This window comes from Phasianus colchicus, chromosome 13 (genome assembly GCF_987193195.1).
Source record: "Phasianus colchicus chromosome 13, bPhaCol1.hap1.1, whole genome shotgun sequence".
NCBI classification, from domain to species: domain Eukaryota; kingdom Metazoa; phylum Chordata; class Aves; order Galliformes; family Phasianidae; genus Phasianus; species Phasianus colchicus.
In genome coordinates, this window is record NC_143448.1 from 5,258,352 (window position 1) to 5,268,749 (window position 10,398).

A 10,398-nucleotide genomic window follows, 5' to 3' on the forward strand; every position below is an offset into this window, starting at 1 on the left:
GAAAGGGGGGTTGGACTCGATGATCTCTGGAGGTCCCTTCCAACCCCTACGATTCTGTGATTCTGTGATTTAATAAAATCTAGAAAAAGATCAGTTTGGCATGATTGTTTACATGTTGCTTAGGTTGCAGTCCTGATTTGAAGTATTATTTTGGGTAAACATCGTGAATATCAGAAATTCATTTACCTCCCTCAAAGCATCTCTCGGAATAATTTTAAATAATTTAAAAAATAGTATTTAAGGAAATAAGTATGAAATGTTTCTCTTAATATTCCGATAATGGACTATTTGCAAATTTTTGTAACCTTTAAATGTTGTGTTAAGGTAGTAAGATGGTTAAGATTTTAATGATAGGTTACTAAAGTGAGTCAGTGTTTCAATCTGCTCAGTAATGTAATGGCTGGTTTTGCTCAGCTTACACTCTTGCATATCCATACTTATTTTGCATGGAATATACAGAGGTGATTTTTTTTTTTTTAAATAAAAGGGAGTCATAATAATTTTTCAAATAGGAGTTGTATAGCATTCATTTTTCCAATGTCCTGTTCCAAACAACTTTGGAAGGTTTTCTTTTCTAAAGTTTTGGAAGAGCAGTAATTTTGTGGATGTGCGTTACTTACAACTTAAACTGAGGATGCACTCACCTGTCTTTGCACTGACACTGCTAAGGGAATCTGAAGGTTAAGGAGAGAGTGGAGAAGTCCTAGTCAGATGCTAGAAGTGGAAGGTAGTGCTTCAGCACTCTGAACACAGTTCACAGAAATAGAAGAATTTATTTTCATTTCTATTTTAAGCATGACAGAAGTGTCAGTAACGTTAATAAGAGCTGTTTGAATATTTTATTTCTCCTTTTTGCAGTGGTTGGGAAAGTCTTGAAATTTTCTGATACTCCAGCTTAATCTCCCTCTGCGTGCTGATGTTAAGAGGTGAATACATTAGTGTGATTTCCTAAATTATCATATTTTTAAATTTTTTATAACTTTAAATAATTTCATTCACACAACATCTCAGTAAAATTAACAGAGATTAGGGCTATTTTCTCAAACCAACTTTCTGCAGTTCTAGAAAATGTTATGTTGATTAGTATTTTTTGTTTTTAATGGCTAGAGGTTCTGCCAACAGACATTTTGCACTTTAGATCATAATATGCACTATTTTTGAAGTGGCAGTAATGATGTGGTTATAGTTTGTGTTAGAAGGTTCACAGAAACTTCAAGAAAGCTTGTGTAATTGTTTCAATCAGTTCTTACTAAATTTAAATTTTGAAACAATCTACTTCATGTTTAAACCTTAAAACCTAAAAATGAGTTTTGCTGTATAGTCTAAGACTTCTTCCTAGAGGAAAATTTAATTTTCAAAATTGGTATTTGGACCTTTATTTACTTATGTATATATTTAACCACTTTAAGGTTAAAAATGTTGAGTAGTGGCAATTAGTTTTTGAAAGTAATCAGAGTATTTACTTTTATATTTAATGACCAGAGTGAGTCAACTTGGATAGGCTTTGAAGAATATTGGGCACACCAAAATTTTATAGGTTGTGCTACTTCTTAAATGTGTCTACCTTCAAAGAAAGAAAGAATGAAGAAAAAGTTAATATTCAAAGTATATTTTAATAAGAAGGAAAGAAAAACAGACAACTCACCAACAATTTCAATGCATAGAAAATTGTTATCTGAACAGTTTTTTCCTGGTGTCTAGAGATTGATTTCTATACTTCTGCTACATTTTACTTCAGTTAAAACCATGAAACTTCATTCTGACTTTTCATATAGTCCACAAATTGGTGATTCATCTCCAACAGTAGGGCTTAACAGGAGAGTTGGTTTAGTACATTAACCTATTTCTTTGAAATTTTCACATTTTTGTGGCATTTGTCTTTTTGTGCTTTTGAAGGTTAAGTAATATTTGTATAAGTACAATATTACAAAAATAAATTACACAACATATAAATTTTTATTTTTATTTATTTGTTCTTACCACTTGGACTGTTAAACAGAGGGCTCACATCATAGAAATGTATCTGAGACATCTTTCACATAAGTCAGTTGCAGAGGGATTAAATGTTTTTACCTTCAATCAAGCCTCTGTTATTCTGAGTCTGTAAGCTCTTGAATGCCTCTGCTGAATTTTACCTGCATAGTTGATATACAGCATAAGATTTGTAGGAACCAGTTCAGAGTATAGAACCTTGCAAAATCAGTCTTTTTGGAATACATTCAAATAGATAATCAGAATATGATAATGATAGCTAATAATAAATAGCATTAAAACAAGAATCAGAAATGCTTTCTACATTTTTGCAGTGTGCTTTATAATGACAAGAATATTTCCTCTCAGATACAGTTTTCAAAGCTTGAGAATCTTCATCTTGATGGCAAAAGAATGCTAACCAAAGGGCATAATGCTGCCCTAACTAAAAAATGGTGTAAAGAACAACCAACTATTTATCATATTTTATCCAGTAGCACAATTTAAACCCGTAAGCCCGAATTGATTCATGGTTAGTACTGTCATTTATTCCTACTGCTTTTTTCCACAGGTGTTGCTGGCAAAGCTTCCCAGTCACTTTGGTTAATCCATTCCAAGTGCCAGTAGTTATCCTGAGCTCCGTGCTGACTGCTATGACATGAGACTTCAGAGTCTGTGCACCTCTGATGTCATCAGGAGCCACTGATGTCAGAGCGGCTTCTGCGGAGCATGAAGGTCCATGTCAATTTGGCACATTACCTCTGCATGGAAGGTAATGATTTAATCCATCTGATGGTAGGCCAGTTAGAAATGTAGTTGTCCACTGAAAATACAAGTGTGCAAATGGACATCCCAGCAAAAGGCAGCAGTCTTTCAAAGTAACGTTTTACATTATTCACATCGTTCCTGCTTGTTTTCTTCTTCCACTTGCCCTCAGCCTGAGCCTGTTATTGATATAAAGGTTGAAGCTCAGGCAGCTTAACTGTTATGTGGAATGACCTTTACTTTTAATATTAATATATTATTGTAAAGTCTATGAGACTCATAAATGCAATTTTAGAATTCATATGAAATGCCATGTGCTGAACCTATTGCAACTTTTCCTCTAGTCCTGTGGCAGGTTGCAAACTATGTGAATTAATATGCATCATATTCTTTCCCCTTTATTTACTTAGAGAGGTTTGCCGAGCAACTTTATCAAGAGTAACATTATCAAGAGCTTTCCTGCAAGCTTCTTTATCATATTCACATCCGTGTCTGCTCGACACTTGTCACTGTCAATCAAATCGCAATAATACGCAGATGATTTGCTCATTTGGTTTAATAAAATCTCTCTGCTTATTTGCACTGCAGTCATTATGCCACATAATTGCTCTGCCGCTGAGGTGAAAGGCAGCCAGTTGCCTGGGGGATAAGAAGAGACTATTGCTATATGAAGGATTTGTTTCTTTTCCTCTGTCTCTCCCTAGTCACTCATATCCCTAAAATTAATATTGTATTTGAATCCAGTCCTGCTATTCTTATGCAGGCTAACATTGTTATTACTTATTATTTGGATGTGAAGTCATTTATTTTTAGTTTTGATGTCCAAGCTGTCAAGCTAAATTTCATTGTGTACTGCCACATACAATTTTTAACTGCCATTTAAACTAGATTCAAAACCCAAATTATGAAGAGAACATGTTCAAAGGAATGGGCTGACAGGAAGTATAGCTACAATTTTTATTTCCTAGGAAATCAAAGTATAGATCTTGTTATTGTTCTGTGGTGGAAATATGTGCAGTTTTCATACTTCGTAATGGTTTTTGTATTGGCTGGACACTGTGCTTCAGAAGCAGAAGAAAGGCAGCTATGTATGCATATGAGCAGCCCTAGAGGTGCAAAACAAAGGCATGCACTTCTGGAAATGACAGAGCACAGAACCAGCTCAACTTACTTTTGTAAATTTTGGTGTGATTTGTACTCCATTTTCCCGTAGATTCTGCTATGATGAATGGTTGGAGTGAAAATTAGGAGTCTGTGTGTGTAACACAAGCCTTCATTCTTTCACTGCACACTTAATATAGCAGTAACTGCCACATGATGATGATCATGAGCCCATGGTTTGGGGATGATTCTGTCTCAGTGGCTTAAAATAGGAGCCTTAACTAGTTTTCTCTGTAAATGTATTCCAAACAGTGAGTACTTAATGTTGAAAATTAAACACCCATGACTGAAACTGCCTATGAAAGAATACAGCCATATTTATTTGGAGCTCTGTTGGCATGTCAGAAGTACTACTGATATTTTAAGGCAGGTGAACCTGAGAATATAATTCCTATTTGTGCGAATTCAATCTAACAGCTTTCAGATACAGAAAAAGATAGTGATTTGTTGTAGTTTTAACATGGGGATAATTTCTTTATCTGCCTGAACTAAGAAAGTCCTTATTTAAACAGAAAAGCCTGTTATCAACCAGAAGTCTGCAAAAGGACCATAAAGTCACCTTCAGACTTTGTGTTAGGCCATTACATTTCATCCAATCAATGTTACCAGTAGCTAAGTAAAATAGCTTTAAGTCCTTCAAACTCATTTTGAAATATTTAAAACATTTACATCATTACTTTTTGAAATGTATTTGAAATTAGCTATGGCTTTCTATGCTAGACAAAAAAGTTGTTTATCTCACAGTGTTTTTTCTCAGTTTTCTTTTCCTCTCTAGTGGAGTTCTTTCTCTGTAGTTTTTGGCAAAATTAACAAGACATTTCACTAGATTTTTGTGTACCTGGCTCTTTGTCTGTTTTTGATACAAGTAATGACATCAGATATCTGAGCCATGTTTGGTATTAACATTTATCTTCACTTTTGGAGAGGTAGGGAGGCATGGCAGTTGTACTGGGCAGCTGATTCTGAGCTTCATTAATTTAATTCAATTCCTTAGATATATTACAGGACTACATTTCCACTTGCCTTTGCTGAAGCACTTGGTAAATAGCTTGCATTTCATTTGAATGAGCATACCTATGAAGGGGATCATCCTTTGACTAGGTCTCTTGGTCAATCTATACCACTGTGGAATGGATTTAAATTGTATTATCCAAGTATGCTATGTCTTGAAACTTCAATTTCTAGGGAAAATTGTATCAGGTCTGTTATCAGCCCACCATTGGAATCCATGGTTGTTATAGCAGGGTAATATGAAGATATTCAAGCAGTAACTTAGGTGTCAGAAGCATATTCCAGCCAGATGCCAAGTAGTGTTATTTGAGTAGGCTGTTTGTACTTAATGAATGATCTTGAATACTCCTTTTCTACATAATATATAGCAGTGCAGATTTATTCTAAATTTCATTCTCTCATTATTTTTCTTGAGTAACAGAATGTTCATCAAAGGAGATTGGTAAAGCGTATCAATTTCCCAGGTAGTTATACTTCCATGATGTACCTTTCCTTTCATATTGTGTTCTAAGCCCAAAAGCAAGCTGTTGACATGGGTGAGCAAGCACTGGAACACGGTGTTCAGGCACTATGCTTCTTAGAGATCTCCAAGACCCATCAGGATGTGCTCCTTGGCACTGTGCTCCAGCCAGTCCTGCCCTGAGCAGGAGGTTGGGCTCAGAGAACCTGAGAGGACCTTTTCCACTTGATCCTTTCTGTGAGTCTGTAATGCAGGGATGCAGAAGTGCCATACAATCATAATCTTAACCTGCGTTACCACTTATAAAAAAAAAATCTTGTTTTGCTTGATTCCTTGGTTATTTTGATTATTTGTTTGTTGCTTGCAACATACAGATCTACTTAATGAATTCTAGGTCTGATTGATTCTGTACAATTTTATTCAATAGGAAAAGAATAAAATATTTTCTGCTAGTAAATATTAGGTTTTAAATCAGATTTAAATCAGACTGATTTAAATCAGTCACAGAAAACTTGAACACCAATCCCCTGAGACCGCTTTGAAATAAAATCTTTCCTTTGGATTAATCACAAGTGTCACTAAGAGGAAAGAAAGAGTTTCATTTTCTTGTCCTTACGTGGCTGTTGATCCTTTCTAATCTCTAATATTAAGAAGATCTTAATTCTAAAAGAGCTTATTTTGTCATGCTGTCTGATTTGGCTTTATGAAGTGTGATGAGCATTTGGAAGAGATGTTAACTATTATATGCATAATGGTTTTCTCAGATGGAAGTGTAGCTGCCGTGTTACTATTGTTTTAATGTTGGCTCACTTCCTTCTTTTTATATATAGTCTCAATATTATTATGTTCTTGTATCATTTCCTTGGTGATAAGCTGGGGGCAGGGCAAACAAAACAAACCTTGTAAAAGTATTTGTGCATGTTGCCTAAAAAATCATATTATCATCGAATGGCTTGGGTTGAAAATGACCATTATGGTCATCTAGTTCCAACCCCCTGCTCTGTGCAGGGTTGCCAACCACCAGACCAGGCTGCCCAGAGCCACATCCAGCCTGGCCTCGAATGCCTCCAGGGATGGAGCATCCACAGCCTCCTTGGGCAACCTGTTCCAGTGCCTCACCACCCTCTGGGTGAAAAACTTCCTCCTAATATCCAACCTAAACCTCCCCTGTCTTAGTTTAAAACCATTCCCCCTTGTCTTATAACTATCCACCCTCATAAACAGCCGTTCCACACCCTATGTATATGCTTCTTTCAAGCACTGGAAGGCCACAATGAGGTCTCCCTGGAGCCTTCTCTTCTCCAAGCTAAACAAGCCCAGTTCCCTCAACTTTTCCTCGCAGGAGAGGTGCTCCAGCCCTCTGATCATTGTGAATCATTCTGAACTGTGGGAGAAACTTACACCAGGTCATGTACAACAGAAAATACAAAGCTTAACAAACAAATTCCTTCGTATTACACAGGCAGACACAGGCAGAACTGTATGACAATGTGATACATAGCTATATATTAACGATTCCTGTGAATAGAGGAAAAGTCATTAATAAAATAGAGGAAGTAAATAGTGAATAGAGGAAAAGTCTTAATAAAATAGAGGAAAAGTCATTAATAAAGGTATTAGTGTTAAAACATCTTACTAATAATTTCTAACCAAATATTCAGCACAGAATGCCAATGCAACATCCTTTTTCATTTCTAACTCAAGACCCCTTGATGCTTTGTAAAGAGTTCAAATAAATATCTTTAATGGTAATATATGGTTTAATATCAGTTTATACTCAAAGAAAATCCATGTCTTTTTATAATTTGGACCAAAGACTGAAAAAGAACTGTTTTTAAACAAAACCACTTGCAAATTAGGTCATACTAAAATGGTAAGGCAGTGCTATGGCCAATTTTAATTCATGTTCCTTACTAAAAGTACACTTATACGATTTATGATGGGAAGTTACAATGGATTTAAAAAGAAATTTTTGCCTATATTTCTGTAGAGATTACTTAATTTTAGACAAATATTTTTAGAAGTTATTAGGCTATTTAAACATATTATAGGAAATACAATTAATGAATTTATTCCAAAATACAGTGCTCAGCTTGGTGTGCAGCTGCCATTCTGACTTTGATAAGATATTGCTCTGCTTTGATTGGTAGTCTGTCTTTGCAGACAAAGACCTGTGCAAGCACACACACACAGACAGACATTGTCATAAACTAATAGAAAATGGGGAACTTCCCTCCAGCCTCAGCTCCTGGAGCACTTTTCTGAGTTCAAAACTTTGGTGGACAGGACTTTCAGAGGCCCTGAAAGGAAAAATCCATTTGGAATTATGCATTTTGTAATGAAATAATGAAAATTAATTCCATTATGACAGTAGTTCTTTGTTTGGCTATTTAATGCTTGGCTCCTTGACACATTTTAGCAGTTTGTTTTGCTATAAAATGAAATTAATATATAAAACAACACAGAGAATACTACATCGGGGAACATTCTATCCAGGGTTTTCATAAGAGAGAGATGAATCTAATATTATATCTTGCTATTAATTAACATTAGATTTACTATCTGGAAGAAGGTGTTTAAAATTCTGCAAAATGAGACATAATTATCTTCAGATAGTCTCTTTCTCGTGATCTTCATTTTCCAAAGGCATTAAGGGACCTTAGATTTGCAAAGTGGAAATTATTAAGGATAATTAAGCTGAAAGTTTTATTTGATAGAGGAATTCTCATGATGTTTGGAAATACTTGGTTTAAATCTAATCTCAGTTCACACTCTTGCTTTTTAGAATGAAATATGTAATAAAAGGAAACCACAAAGAGCCAAACCATGTTTCAAAACTGAAGAGACTCTACTTGTTCCTTTAAAAGAGGAAAAAAAAAAAGTAACTTCCTAACAGTGAGCGATTTTGGTAACTATCAAAGAAACAGAAGATAGGACTGAATGAAATGCGAATCACAGTATCTCGAGGAAATAAAAAGAACAAAATGAGATGTAAAAACTTCAACTAACCTATGCAAAAAAAAGACTGCAGTTGGCATGGAAATTAAAGTTAAAAGTAAAGTACATAAACAGGCATAGAGATGTTCCAAGAGAATTTCTTGGCCAAAGTAAGTTCTTCATAGACAAAGAATCTCAACTTCATCATTCTTTTCTTCTCATCTTCAAATCCTTTTGGAGTTAGCCATATATTGCCAATACCTTTAACTGATCTGTAATATCCATCCCTAAAAACATGAACTTGTGACTGGTCAAAGCTGGTTGTAAATAGTCAGAATTGGGCAAGCACACTGAAGTTTCTGTATCTTGGTCATTCTGTAGCAGAAGCTAAGAAAAACCTTATTTGACTCTAAATTGCTTTCTATCAAGCAGACATTTGGTTTTCCATCTATTAATGTTTCTTTTTTTTTTCTGAGGATCTTCATCAGTACCTGAAGACAGATTCAGAATCCAATTGCATTTCTAAGATATCCACTCATCTGAGCTTGTGTTCTCCTTGCTTCTCTCTTGCTCATTGCAGGGGATCCATCTGCAGTGGAACCGAAATGCTTCTGTACTTCCCTACCCCACTCATCAGCTCGACTTATGTTGGCTAAAAAGGTGAGAGGAAATCGAAGACATAACAGAGTTCCTACATGCCTGTTTCCAGTGGAAGTATGACTGTAGCCACATTTACTTCTACCCAAACATCAGGATGTGCAGTCTGCAGGAAGATGCTAGGCTGGATGTGAGTCTTTTATTTCCTTTCACGTAAGTGTTTAGATCAAGTCCTAGTTCAGCTTTAGAAAGTGCTAAATGTAGTAACTGTTTTCTTTATATACTCTCTATGGTATTTCTGTTTAGTTTAAGCCATAAATTTGAATACAGAAAGCATTAAAAAAAAGTAATAGAGGAGTGATAGCTTCTTTATCCCCAGTTCCAAGCTCTGAGCAAGGTAGCGTTGGCTATAGTTTTTATTTGGAGAAAAGAGAAGCAACCTTTCTCATAAACCTTTCATTTGCTGAACACAGAGGTGACCAAGCTTCCACAGCAGAGTGCATAATGAGGGTAAGATAAGCTCATGAAAGGCTGGGGTGAGCCCTAAAGAGACAGGATTTTATGGCATGGGTTGAGAGCATGGGATATGAGGTGCTGCTAAGTGGCACACTGTTTAATTAGGCACATCTCTTTCTGCATGGAGGTTTACTAGGTGACATATTCATATCCTGCCTTTTCTTATTCCCTTTGAAGCAAGCAGCCCAGTATTGCTTCACGTGGTTGAGATGTTGTTTTTCTTCCTGAAGAGAAAGATGGAATAAAATTCTGAATTCTCATACTTGAGCTGTGAGCTTGAACTTGTCAGTGATAGATATTCTCTCTTGCATGTAGAGGGCATTCTGCATTATTTCTCTAAAAACTGGATCTTGCGAAGTTTCACAGATTTGTTCTGGACCAAAAAGCTGTAAACCATCTGTTTGGGCTTGCATTAGTTGGGATAGGCACAATCTTTGGGTAGCTGTTCATAGCTGTTTCTCACTGAACATGATAGCTTCCTTTGCATATTCACGCTCACTCTTCAGCTTACTCTTCGTATTCAGTTCTTTGATCAGTTATATGCTAAGTTTTTAAAATATGCATCTTTTTAAAATAACCAACCGCTTACATACCTGCTTAATATGTCACCATATTCAGGAAGTAATAAGAAGATGAAAGGAGGAAAGTGACTTTTGTGTAAAAATCTCACTCCAGGTGTGAGTGGAGGGAAAAAAAAAAATAGTCCTACTTTATTATGTCTTATCTTTGAAATTATGTAGGAATTTTTCAGTCAACAAATTAATTTTCAGCTGGAAAATCACAGTTATGAGTTGGTTGGGTTTTCACTCATCATATCATACCATTACAGCAAAAACTGGAGTTCATAATGATATTGTGGAAACTGCTGATCAAAGGTTGTTTACATGGACTGTGTTCACTGATTTGCCATGTTGTCTCATACAGATGCGCTCTAATGACTATTCTCTGCAAAACTGAGTTTTCAAAAAGATTCTTTAATC

The 10,398-nt window shown here is 35.6% G+C and overlaps 1 long non-coding RNA gene across 1 annotated transcript; it reads left to right on the forward strand.

The window, feature by feature from the left end:
* The first annotated feature begins 508 nt into the window (after positions 1-508).
* Positions 509-10,035, forward strand: LOC149916124 (uncharacterized). Its single transcript, XR_016470883.1, has 3 exons — positions 509-926; positions 2,543-2,743; positions 8,886-10,035. It is a non-coding gene; the product is annotated as an uncharacterized LOC149916124 (long non-coding RNA).
* Positions 10,036-10,398: the final 363 nt, after the last annotated feature.